The sequence below is a fragment of the Protopterus annectens genome, chromosome 4.part0 (assembly GCF_019279795.1).
Source record: "Protopterus annectens isolate FY-2018-M chromosome 4.part0, PAN1.0, whole genome shotgun sequence".
In the NCBI taxonomy this organism is placed as follows: domain Eukaryota; kingdom Metazoa; phylum Chordata; order Ceratodontiformes; family Protopteridae; genus Protopterus; species Protopterus annectens.
The window spans coordinates 1553901518-1553916517 of record NC_056733.1 but is presented as its reverse complement, the minus strand read 5'-3'; positions in this window follow the sequence as shown (position 1 = coordinate 1553916517).

The window sequence follows — 15000 nt, the reverse complement described above, 5'->3', positions numbered from 1 at the left end:
TGTGTGTCATTAAGTATTTCCTACTTGATATTGATCTGACATGTGGATATTAACTGTAGACTACTGTGTGTATAGAACATGTCATTGAGGGCTGCTGTCATGTAGTAATGGCATACCTATCAGTGTCAGACGTCTGTCAGTCAACACAGTCATCCTAATGCATAACCAGTTGGCTAGCTGATGTCTGTCTGTCCTCTTTACAGATGTGCAGATGTCAGGTATCCATCTTGGCTGCTTACAGGAAATCTATGCTTGAGTGACACTGACATGTCTGCCCAGCTTTATTATGAATGCCACAGCTAGGAATCCCCACCCTGTATGCACCACACGCCATGGATACCTCAACTGCACTACCGCAGTTAACAGAACATGCTTGGGTACAGGTCTCCAAGACAGACACTGACCATGTTATGTAATACATGCTGCATACATGTCAACTGGAGCACCTCACTGGTCCTCTGCAAGAGTCAAACAGATGATTGGATGTTGCATTTAACTCTCACCCTGAGAATCACTCCCATGGAATCAGTTGATAGATGGCCTGCTGGCAAATAGCAGGTGGCATGATACCACTGTAGACACATCCCCTACTCTTCCCATCTCTCCATGGACAATATTCTGGTACACACCTTAGAACACCTGCACCTATGGACCCCAGCATTGGCAGATGTGTCAGTGTGCATTACTGAAAATAACAGTGTATGTGTGTTTGTACACCTGTAGTTGATAAAACTCTGAGGCCCTTCACACCCACTGCACCCCCCATTGCCATAGTTAGATATGGCTGCTGCTGTAATGGACATTACATGTACCTTGTTACACTCTTCACCCTATGGGCTACCTGGAGTTTGCAGTGCCAGCACACCACTGTTGTACAAATGGATAGCTAGACATGCGTTACCCTCTGAGTTCTGGCAAGTGTGTGTATGTGTGCAAGTGTGTATATTTGTACGATACAGCATTCTGAGGCCACGTTGTCCTAATACAATGCACCTTGCCTCACAGTATAAAGGATAATGATGTTGCTGACATGACAATGCATCACCCTACTATCCCTGTGGCATGTGCAATAGATGCATATCCCTGTAGTAGCACTCCTGAGATAGACAAGGGGTTGTATTGCAGTCCTGGTCAATGTGTGATGGTGAGTATGTCAAAGTATTATCATGGGTTTCAGTGAGTACAATATCCAATGTGGGGTGTGGGTGCTGGGTATACTGTCTTTACACCATGGTATCCCTAGTACATGTCCCAAGGTCCACTGTATGGGGATCACTGTCACCATCAACCATGCAGGTAACTGATTACACTATCCTGCCTAGTGATGCATGTGCTGTGTGCAACTTATCTGTAACAGAATGGATACACTGACAAGGTAGTTAGCACTGATAAACCCAGGTCTCTCAGATGTGTGTATGACTGTTATGTGTTTGTCGATGTGTATATGACAGTATGTCACACTATGTATTGTTCATAAACAACCAGTACATTCCCCATTACCATACTGTACAAGGCCTGGTGATGTTCTTCACTTAACACGTAACCTAGAAGACACCTCATCCTAAAAGCTATGTGGTGTCTGCAATTAAGGCCACAGACATTAGTAGCACTACGTACCTCGGTAGGGGTTCTAGTCCCAGTGCTACCAAGTAAGAGTGTGTGTGTATGTGAGGGGATCTACTTCAGTTTGCAGAATATACATGTCCCAGGAGGTCATCTGTCTGAGAACAGATTGGAAAATGCTAACATTTCACAGGTATCATCCTGTGGAAATTCATTCCATCACAACTAGTAGTAGATACATAAATGCCCTCTTCCCCATTGTATAGCTGTACCGTGATACTGGGGTTGGTATATATAGCTGGGTGTGGATCTTGTGGACATAGCCACCATCATTGCAGTTATTGTTGAGTGTATCCCCCACTTAGTTGGCTGTAATACTGTACAGTTCATGTTAACAGGTTAAGTAGCTATCAATTACACTATATGTGGTTCAACGCCACCCCACACCCTCCAAAGGGTAGGGCTGTGCCACCCACACCAGCACAACTTTTTTACCAAGTTGAGGATTGCACTACATTGTTGAAGGGGACATATACCCTGCCAGTACCATCGTCAATGACATTAAACTAGCAGATTGGTTATTTCCCAATGTGATGTGCCTTTTCTGTCTTGGTGGAATTACATAGGCTAAAGTGGTTCCCTTGCAAAAGTACATCCATCCATGTGTACAGTATTCTTTGTGTATTGCATCAACACCAAAGTCTGTGTGTTTGTGTGTGTGTGTGTGTGTGTGTGTGTGTGTGTATGTGTGTGTGTGTGTGTGTGTGTGTGTGTGTGTGTGTGTGTGTGTGTGTGTGTGTGTGTGTGTGTGTGTGTGTGTGTGTGTATTATACACAAACATGTGGTGTGTACCACCCAGTACACTTACCATTGCCCACTGTAGAAGGGCTGCTGACATCAGCCACCATGCACTCACCTGTATACACCCCTCAGACCTATCAGACATGTGGCACATGCAGTAACTGTTATACAGACCTGTGACTTGTGTTCAGCTGTACCCAGGATATGGCACAGTCAAGGTGTCACCACAGTGCCATACCCCTTGTAGGAAACAACAGCAGACCAACATCCTGCTGACACATGGACACCTACAACACAAACGGAATATATTATGGAGACTGCAATCACTCAGTGTTAATAACAGCTATAATGCATCATGGCTGGACAACTACACATCCTGACATGTAAGCCTTAAACTTTAGTGCTGAAAACATATTACACAGCATTACATTGGTACACCATAGTACAGTCATGCTGTGCATCAGAACCATATTATCCTGTCCCTGCATTGATATTATGGATGACAGGGATATGGCACAGTTATCATCATATGCATAGGGTGTGTTGTGGATTTGCCAGAGACCTAGACTGATCCATTTACTTGACATCATGTGTGTGTTAGGGGGTTTCATTATTAATTGGGCTGTTGCAATGTGGTGTGTGTAGTTATGGGGTTGCCCTAGCTGTGTTGGTGATGTGTGTGTGTATGCTTGCACACAGTTCTGCCATGTGGCTGCTCTATACATGAGTTTGTTGGACAGCTGCAGACCGTACCTGGCAGGGTGTGCAGTTCACCGTCTCCACCCATGGACATGAGAACTGTGCCTGCCAGGGGTTCCACGGGCACCAACAGATAGAACCACGATATGGTACTCTCCCCTGATGGTGACATATGTCTGCTGGATCTGGGTCCCTCTTGGGACTGGCCAGGGCCACATGCATGTGGCCTGCTATGTTTTGGTGTGGACAGTGCCCCACCTGCAGTGCTAGGGCTGGTACTGCCACTACAGGTGCAGCTCTGACTTCTTGCACGTCCACGGCGACCTCCAGCTGTTGGTGTTGCTGGCCTATGTCCATGTGGCTGTTGCACTACTCCCACCATATGCTCAAGCACAGACATTCCACGGTCGAGGATCTCCACCATCTCACCCAACCGTCTATCCATGACCTCTGCAAAATAATGGTGGGCATCTGCAAGATCACGGATGTTGTCAATAACAGCAGAATGAGTAGCTCTCTGCAGCCTCAGACCCTGTCTGGTATACCATTTCATACATGCCTGCACCTCCATGATGGCCAGAAACATGCATCTGGTGACACCAGATGTGACACTTCTGCCAGGTGCATGATGACCAGCAGCCCTCCTATGAGCACCCCTGTACATCTGCCTGTGTGGTACCCCACTGGGCACCCAGCTCTGGCTGCTGTGTCTAGACATATGTGCCATAGACACCACACTTTTCTGTCCCATGCCACCTCTCGCCAAGTGTCCCTCATCTATGGCTACTGGTGATGGAGTATGTATAGGCAATGTGGCCATGTGTGGGGAGGGGGTGGATAACAGTGGGATGTCAAACGATGATGCAGCTTCAGCCTCTGACATCCCTGCCTGTGACTCAACACACCTATCATCATTGTCAGTGTCTGTATGGACACTAACATCAGTTTGCCTGCAGGAGGGACCCTGACCACCCTCACCACCTGTGATGGGAAAACAAGAAATGCACTTTGAGACCTGTACATCATTGCTTAACTGTACATACAGACACACACACACAAACACACACACACACACTTACAGGTGAGGTTGCACAAAAATATGATGGATCTATATCATAATGTCGAATGCTGACAAGTTTGAAACACTAAACTTCGAACTTGAAAGTTGGAAGTGTAAAAACATCGAAACGTATAACAGAGATCACCATAGAGTGTGGGAAGATTTCCCTTTACTGCACTCTAGTGCGATCTTGGAGTTGGTATATTTAAGTAGCGGGGGGTGGGGGGTGCACAGGGGCTTGCCCCCCTGCATAATGCGGGGTTTTTTTTTGTTGTTGTTGTTGCTGTTTTGGGTTTTGAGTGGGTTTTTTTTTTTTTGATATTCAGTGTTTTTAGACTTCAAACTTTCAAGTTCAAAGTTTGAAGCTTTGAATTTGTCAGCATTCGACAATCTGATATAGACCCAGATATTACACATAGACCTCTCTTTACCCATCTGTCAACATGCATGACATATGGCACTCAACAGCATGCAGTACAGCTATAGTCAATCACTGTTATCAGCATTATACATCTCTGTGATAAATGGGTTGTGTTAGTAGGTAATGTCCCTTCCACTCGAGTACACTGCACCCATGTACACAGTATTGCTGTGCACCTGTTCAGCACCCTGTCATTTACTGTGCACCATATCTCACAGGTGTACATGCCATTGCTGAATGTGTATATGTGTGTCAGTTATGTTTGCTCTGCTGCTCACAGCCCCTATATGTTTGTCCAACACATACCTGGGATGATATGTGGATAGATGTCATTAGTGAATGCCCTTCTGTCTGATTTGCAAATCTCATCATCAGTGGTGCATGTATGACCAATAAAATACAATTACACTGACAACCTTCAAACCTTATGAGGTACCCTCTTCCCTGTTATGCCATGGGGCCACAATACTGCATATGTTAACATTACACAAACCTGATGTGTGACATATGACCTGTGCAATCAAATGCAGTATCAAACAAATGTGTTAGTTGTGCATATGTTGATTGAGATGCATACAATTTGTGAGTGCATAAGTGTGCACACCCTAAACATGATGGTTCGTTGCACCAACTGTTAAGTGTACTACAGCAGTCACTATTCCTGGAAGGGGTATACTAGCATGGGCCATCCGCCTTTTCCAGTATTTGTTCACTCTGCCTTTCAAATGTCCCCCAACTCTGTAAGATTGCAAGGTCAACTCATGTGCACAGCCCTTGGAAGACATTCAGTGCCTTCACTATTGCTGTGGAGTCTGGGTTATGTCTGCCACAATTCATGACCTTGACTGTGTGGAAATACAGCCATTCTTAGTGAGCTTTGGATGCCTGCTTCAGTTCACTGTTGAGTCTCAGGATGATACCCCTCCCCATCCTCAGCCATTTTGCAGAAGCTTGACAACTATGGGCTACATGAGTGTAATTTTGCACTGTCCCAAATTCAGAATACCATGTGTACCAGCCTAGTCCCTGCTAATGAATGGCAAACATACAGGTGTACACTGGCAGCAACAAGGTACAGATGGGGATGGGGGAGCCTGAGATGGGGTGAGGTTTTGGTAATGCAGCACATGTATCTTAATTGATACTGTCTGTAGGTTTCCAACTTGGTCTTGGTACACCATTACACATTGCAACACATGCCTTTGGGGGACTTTTGATGTTATGCATATGCTACCTACAGTGAGCCCTGGCTGATGTTTCCTGTGGAACAACTGTCCCATTTGATTACCCTAACCCATGGGCTACACTTATGCAGAGTCCAGGCAAATGTCGGCACAGGTACTGCAGAGCCAGTACTTGCTAGACATTCCTGCAACTCCCTCAGTGTTGTGGCATGTTACCAGGCAGCCTGCATGACCAGTTTGCAACATGTGTCGTTAGCTGTCTTGATTGGCCAGCTGTTTATTGTCTACATTAATGTTGTCCCATACATCCTCATCAGATACATGACTGTCTGCACTTTTTGCCATGGTATATGCAATGGTGAGGTAAGGCTACATGTCCCACTCCTGCGTGTTGGGTATGGGATCCATTTCATGGCTGGTAAGATGTGTGCAGGCCACAGCTGCCTCTGTTGCAGGTGAGTGGGCACATTTGATGGACAAACGTCTTGAACAACAGACCACTTCTTGGTGTGACATTGAGGACCTGTACTTGCAGAAAGGTGCATACTCATGAAGAGTGAATGCTGTCAGTAACTCAAAAGCTGCTTCCACAATATGTTATTTGGAGTGTATGCACACATATGCTTCCAGTGTTAGTTAAGGTATGTATTCCCCATATTTGCTGTCCTACCATAAGATTCCAAATTATACATTCATTGCTCATGTTAGGAGCACATTACAGGTTGTAAGTGTTGTGAAATGCAGTATTGTAATATGTTGTTGTGTAGATCTGTAACAATTGCCATTGTAATAGTAGTCTATACACTGTTGTAGCACTGTATAAGGGTGATGTTTCAGACATGTTCCTACTGTAGGCCATTTGTCCCACCATTATGTTCATCTCTGTGCACACATCTTGCAATGACAGGTTGTTAGTTATATTGCAGGACTCTTACATACCCTTCAAATATGCCACCATGGTGACCACTGTGATGCAGTGCAGTTAACAGCAACAATAAGTGAAGCTGTACAGCATGCATTATGGGTAGTTGTGTTAAATGTGTGAATGGCAAATACCATGGCCATAACATGTCCAGTTTATTGGCAAACCTGAACAAACAACACCATACTCACCAGCTACAGGCTGTTGTCCCAGAGGTATACCAGAGGGACCTACATAGTTGTGTGAAAGATGTGATGTCAGTAGCCACAACTGTGGCATTGGTAGAGGGTGGGAGCAGCATTACCGTACATCAACAGTACAAACCTGGGGTGGAGCCTGAATGGCTAACTGAAAGCAGCAGTATTGTAGAGCTCCATATAACTAGTTAAATAAGACAGGAACAAATATCCTTTTTTTTCTTCAAAGTATAAAATCTTATAGATATAGGACTATTTTATATAATTAGAAACTTTGGTGAAGTTTTACAAATAATTTCCTGTCAAAAAGCTTGGAGATATATTCACTTGTTAAAATGAGCAACTCAAGGAATTATCACCAGGATACTGCCTTAAAGAAGAAACTACAACAGATGACATCTACCCTGCAGGAGTTGTCTTTGAAGCTGGATCATTTTAAAGAGAACCTAGAAAATCTTAAAACAAGCAGTCAAAAACAGGCTGACACCCTCAAGGAAATGTTACAACAACACCAAACAAGGATACCAGGAATAGAGGTTTCTCTAAATGACTTAGAAAGCAGACTTAAGGAAGAGGAAACACAGAAAGAACTGCTTCTTAAACAAAACACTTGGTTGGTTAATAAAGTAGATGACTTGGAAAATAGAGAGAGGAGAAATAACTCCAGGATTTTCAGATTACCTGAAAACACAGTAGGTGAAGATATTATTTTCTTTTTATCAAGCTGGATCCCTGACTTTTTACATTTAAAAGAAGGACTTTCTTTTGGCATTGAAAGGGCGCACAGAGCTCTTGGGAAACCTGCCACTAACTCAAACTCTCCTCCTAGGTCAATAATTATCAAATTTCTTTCATACTTGGACAAGGAACTGATTTTAAGATCAGCTTGGAGGAAGACAAAAGAAACAAATGTCTGGACAGACGTCAAAAAGAAGAACCAAAAGACCGATACTGTTACAGACAAATCTCTCAAAGCATCTACTATAATTTGAATTGTTTTAACATTACTTTAAAGGACCAATTTTACTGCTTGGAATTTTAAATCAAAGGTATAACTAACTACTGGAATCTTTATCTATATTTTTTAAAATAGATGACACATGAGAGTTTTCACATTACCTCAAGTATGTAAAACGGTACTTTTCTTTCACAGAAGGAGGGTTATATAGCACATAAAATATTTATACTGTAAATCAACATGCATAATATATGCGTATTTTCTCTTAATTTTCTCTTTTCTTTCTCTCTCTACACTCTTTTCTCATTATTTATGTTGACTGCATCTTATCTCCCTTTCTAAATTCTCTCCTATTTTCTATACTAATATAGTCTGTATATATTTAATAACTCACTATCCATACATAGATAAATAATAGTCTAAAATAATCAAATTTTAAGGTAGAGTAATTGGAATAGTGAATTTAATTAATTGTTATTACAATATTTATTAGATTAATGATAGTCACTGTTATGCTTATTGGGATTGGTGACATGTTCGTGATTAACTCTGAAATGTTCCATTCATGCACATATGTCCTTTGAATTATGTCCTTTTAGTATTAACAGATATATATATATAAAAGGAGGGAAACATGTACTGTTGGTTAAGAGAAGTGAAGCTTTCTTCACATTCTATTTGCGTTGCCATAGCAACAGTAAACAATTGCTGCAGTTTCTAAGGACACTGTGAACCTACGAAGTGTATTTAGCCTCACAGATAACAAATAATAAGAAAAAGTAATGTTTAGTTATGAAAATGAAAAACAACCTAAGCAAGGTAAAAGAAATACATCATAGGACTGTTTGCAAATATTTTATGATTTATCCTCATAGGATTACATATTCTTGGAAACACAACTGAAATGTTCCCAAACTACATGTGCACTTAAATGTAGCTGCTTTATTGAAAAGTATTGCTCAGTTTAACATGATGATTCCACAAGCTGTCTGCACTGTAAAAGTTACATTTTATATGTTACTTGAAACTGACAGTCTCTAGAGCACATGAAAAGATACATATTACTTTTTGCTAATGTTATTTTTGCAGTTACCTCACACTCTGTATAAACTCACTTGGCAACGGAGAGCTATTCATTTAAAATATCAGTTTAAATATTAAATGTGCCCTTGAAATGCTATTGACATTTTGACAAAATATAATCTGAACTGTAAAATGAATGACTTGAAGGAAGTGAAGTAATGCATAGATTTCAAAGACAGCTCTTGACACTACACTATAAGTAAAAATGTATATTCACAAGGAAGTATTGAAATGTTTTAGTCTTCCAGTTAAAATAGCTTACTGTCAACATTTTGCGATATCAGAAAGTTTGAAGAACTAGGAAATTACTATTATTTGTCTTTATAATGATTATTAGACAGATATTAGACTCTGCTTTGTTTAATGAATTGTAATGTTTATGAGGAAAAGTGGACTCAATTAGATGTTATTACAATAGTTATTAGATTAATGGTGGACACTGTTATGCTTAATGGGTTACGGGGCATGCTAGCCATAAACTCTGAAATGTTTTGTTTATATACATACTGTCAGTTGAATTATTTCCTATAATATTAACATAATATACAAAAGGAGGGAAAAATGTACTGTTGCTTGTGAGAAGTGAAGCTTTCTTTACATTCTATCAGCCTCGTGAACTATTTCAGTTTTTTTTTAACACTCATTGATTAGGAACCGCTATATTTGCATTATCATGGCAACAGAAAACAACTGCGGAAGTTTCTATGGACTTTGTGAGTCTGTGAAGTGCATTTAGCCTCACAGATAACAAATAAAAAAGTAATGTTGTTTAGCTATTAAATTGAATTACAATCTAAGGAAGGGTAAATCAGATAACTTAATAGAACAACTTGTAAATACTTTATAAATTACTCACATTGGACTACACATTCCTGGAAATTCAACTGAAATGCCCCCAAATTACTTGTGAACTTAAATCAAACTGCCTGATTAATAAGCATAACTTACTTTAACAACCTGAATCCATAAGCTATCTGCTCCATATATGCTACATTATATATGTCACTTGCATATGACAGTCTCTAGAGCACACGAAAATAAACATTATTTTTGCAACATGCTATATTTGCACTAACCATACATTCTAAACTAACTCAATTGGCAACTGACAAGTTATTTAGTCACTTCTGTGTCACTGTTAGACAGAGGCACAGCATACTAACCTCGAAAAAGGGCATAGCAAAATAAATTTAAAATGGGTGGCGAAAGCCAAACACATTCTGGCTAGGCTTATAAATGCCCTAGGGCAGATAGCCTAGTATGAACCTATGAACCTATGAACCTATAAACATCAGTCTAAATATTAATTGTGCCCTTGAAATATTGTTGCAGTTTTGACAAAACAAAACCTGAATTGAAAAAAGAATGATTTGAAGAAGTGAAGTATTGTACAGATTTCAAAGACAGCTATTGTGACTACAATATAAGTAGAACTGTATACATATAAGGAAAAATTTAAATGCTTTATGCTTTTAGTTAAAATAGCTTATTGTTAACTTTTTCTTTATCAGAAAATTTAAAGAGCTAGGAAATTATTTCTAATTTGTCTTTATAATGTTTACTAAAGTGATGTTTGTCACTGGCTTGTTTAATGGATTGTGAATCATGTACAATACGGACTACTTAATGTTATTTCTGTTAACCTATGTTTGCTGAATTTCTTTTATTAGTACTGATTTATAACAAGGGAAAGAAAAGAAAGGGAAATCTCTGTTTTTGGTCAAGGAAGGAGAGGCTTAAGAGTATTCTAACTGCCCCGAGAACTATGTAAGATGCTCTAAACACTATTTGATTAATACTTACCTAAGGTAAGTCTTGATTACCATATGGGTACCTACACATTAATTCTAGACCTGATGTGATTACCCATTCTGGAAGCAGGAGGTGCCCTATGCAGGGTGAGAATTGTCAGGGTGATTATAGTTCATTCTTAGACTCTGCTTTGTAAATGTATAAATATGTAAAAACACTACACATTAGAATGTAGGGTGCCTCTATTCAGAGTCAGCATACCACTGATAAGCCATGTCTTTTCATAAGTGTAAGTTGAAGTTGGTGAGCTGAAGAGTGGGAAAGTAAAGGAAGACAGTACACCCACAGTAAATTCATATTTCATTGGTAATCACTCATTGTCTCCTACAGAGTCCTTTTAGTCAAATTATTTTAGTAATAATCTATTTGTTATTGGCTTATTTAGTGTATGCTCCTCTGTTGCATTTAATTTATCCGGAATGACATATGTGACATGTTTGAGATCTCTTAAGGGTAATTAAATATTGGATATTTTCTAAGTCAACATAATAATTGTTTACACTAACATTCCATCCTGATATGTAAAATACTATAGAATAATAATAGAATAATATAGAATTTCATATCTCTTTTAAGAAAATTCTCCATATAATAATTTAACATATGGAGCTCAGTTGATATTGTTGGTTAAAGGTATGAGTGATAATTCAATAGCTCTATCTTTATCTATTGGATTAGGAATGACATTCATTACATGTTTAATGGGAAATTCATATTTACTTGTATTTGCTACTTTAGAATTGTTTTATAGGAGTACTTTTTTAAAGCCTGATCAGCATTTTACCCTACTTGTATTTAAAGAAGAAAGAACATCAAATTACACTCCCAGGTTTACACACATAAAATAACATCTAATGTTATCAGAGAATATGGTATAACTACTATAATCAAAATAAAAAAAAGAAGCAAAATGTTTCTTCCAACAGTAACTTGAAATGGATTTAACATTTTTATCATTAAATACTAATGGCTTAAATAATGCTAATAAAACATCAAACATACTAAAATATTTAAATCTAAATAAGGCACAAGTAGTACTTATCCAGGAAATGCATTTTAAGACTAATGATAGCTTTATTTGGAACCCTAAGGACTATACAGTCTTAACGCAATCCTCCTATAGAACAAAGAGAAAAGTAGTATCAATTTTCTCGAAGAAAAACATAATCACTCCAAAAGTTATACTGGGAGGAGACTTTAATTGTACCTTAGAAGCTTCTGAAACCACCAAGAAGTCTTATCCATACCAGCTATTTCAAAATTCTTAAAAAGATGGATTGATTAATTTCATTTGATAGACACTTTTAAAGTAAAAGATGATAAATCCTTATTATTTTCCCATAAAGACCGTAGATTTGGAATACAAACCAGAATAGACAAATTATTCATAGTTCAAGATTTACAAACAAAAATCTTCAACTTCTCAATAGTTTTATGCCCCTTCTCAGATCATGACTCTCTGATAATCGAATCCAAATAGAGTTTAAACCTTTAATCCTCTCAACTAGAATTCCATCAAATAGCACAAAAATTAAAGAATTCAAACCCTGGATGTTGTCAGAACTACAATTATTTCTTGAAATTAATAATACAACAGAAATCAGTAGAGTCATGGTTTGGGACTTACTAAAAGTGCATTTATTTTGTAAGACCCTTAGCTGATACAAAAATAAAGTTAGAGAGTGGGAATCTGAATCATTAGACTTGCAAACCAGACTATTGACAGCAAAATCTAAAATAAAAAAAATCAGAATTGTCCAGAAGTCAAAAAAGAAATAGAGGAATTAAATAAAAAATATAATGAAATTCTAACACACAAAACTTGTCTAGCCTTGGAAAAACTAAAAATAAACTCATTAGCCACCTCCCCCAGATATCTGCATAACTTATCTACAAGAATTGAAATACAATCTAAAGCAAATAACATTAGTAGTATATATCATGAAAAGAAAGGGGAAAAGTATCAGATATTGGAGGCATCCTTGAAGCATTTCTGTTCCATTATATGGAACACTTCAAAAAAGAAGATTTAGATACCAATCAAATAAACTTAGATACAAACCTTATCAATATAAAAAAATCCAGGAAACTTAAAACTAGACCTACAAAAACCTATATCCAACAAATACATTCTTGACAAGATAAAAGAAAGTAAATATAACAAAGCTCCATGGATAGATGGTATAATTATGGAAATCTACAAATTCTTCCCTTCAACAGTAATCTTCCTTTTTCATAAAACTTTCTTAGAAGTCCAGTCAGAAGCAAAAATATCACCCTCATGGACATATTCTCTTATAACACAAATTCTAAAAGATAATAAACCATCAGACCTTTAGATACCTCATACAGACCTAAGTCATTACTGAATAATGATTACAAAATATTCATGTCAATCCTACCTAACAGAATGAAAATCCCACTTTCAAAGGCAATTAATAATGTTCCAACTGGATTTTTATATAATAGGCACACACATGATAATATTAAAAGGATACTTACTTTTATAGATTATGTGAATAAAGAAGATAGAGAAACGCTTGTAATTGGGTTAGACATAGAAAAAGCCTTCAATTCCCTCAATTTCCCCTGGGAATATCTTTTTAAAACTTTAGCATTATTTGAGTTTCCTCCTCCTTTCATCTTACTACTAAAAAACATATATATTAATATCTTAGCCTACATTAAATTAGGTCCTTTCACCTCAGAATCTATCCATATAATGAAAGGTACTAAACAAGGGTGCCCCCTTTTTCCTATTTTATTTGCTTTGGCTATAGAAATACTTGCAGAAATAATATGCAATAATCCAAGAATAAAAGGAATAGAAGTCTATGGCCAGTACATATCTAAAATAATGCTTTTTGCTGATGATATTTTATTAACCCTATCCAACTCCAGAGAGTCATTAGGAGAGCTAGAAAAAGTAATGGAGAAATTTTATAAGATTTCAGGTCGACATTTTAATAGATCAAAATCAACATTTCTATTTTTAAATAAGAAAAAAGAACTACAAGTTACAGATAAATCCATCATAGGAAAACAAGAACTAATGCTAAATTATTTAGGAATAGTTTTATGCAAAAATATAAACAAAACAATATTAATAAATTATAAAAACATTATTGAAAAAATAAAAATATATATAGAAAAGTGGAAAAAAAATTATATTAACTTTTGAAGACAGATTGCAATTAATAAAAATGGTCTTATTGCCAAAAATACAATATGTAGCATTAGCAATACAGTTAATTCCCGAAAGATGCATTCTTAAAGAAATAAACTCATGTTTAATAAAACTTTTATTACATCCCAAAAAGAATAGTGTAGCTCTAACTACTCACATTAGACTCTGGAAACAAGGAGGATTGAACTTCCCAGAAATAGAAACATATATAAAAGCATATGTGCTTAAAACTACAATAGACTGGATAAACCCACATTATTTTGTCATCTGGAAAGAATTAACAATGGCTATATTAACAAATTAATTTAATCTGTTAAAAAATTAATAGTAGACAAAATCAAGGAAACCCAGGCACATACTATGCATAAGTATACGATATAATATAACAAAACCTTCTAAAACAACACTGATTAATCATTACATCAATTCCTTTAGGAAACTTGTCAATGCAAACATAGATCTAAAACTTTGGTTTGACCTTTTAACCCCATTTACCATCACTAAGAACTTTCCTCACAAAATATATAGGGAAACAATAACCTCCTGGGAGCAAAATGGATTCTTATGCTGGTTTCAATGTGTAAATAAATTAAATGTTTTAGATATACATATGATAAAAACTGCTTAAAATATTCCAACACTGGACTGGTTAACCTTACAAAGCATTCTAATGTACACTCAAGATTTATGCAGATTAATTAATAATTCCTCATTTAAAGATATTCCAGATCTAATAAGTTTTCTGTATGAATTTATATATAATAGTTGTGAAAAGAAAAATTCCATTTCAAATCTATATGCAGAGTTAATAACATATAAAACAATTCCCAAACCATCATAGTGGCAGTTCTTAACAAAAGGTCAGTCATTGCAGTTAACAGAAGAACTTAAAACTAACATGTTACTATGGGTTAATTACACCTCTAACACACAGTACTGGAAAATATTTAACTGGAAATACTTACATAGAGCATTTTTAACACCAGATAGAATTAAAAAGATCAGTACTACTACAAATTGTTTTTGCTGGAGATGTGGAAAGTCAAATAAAGCAGACTGGATTCATATTTTTTATTAATGTAATACAATTAAATCATATTGAAATGAAATCAA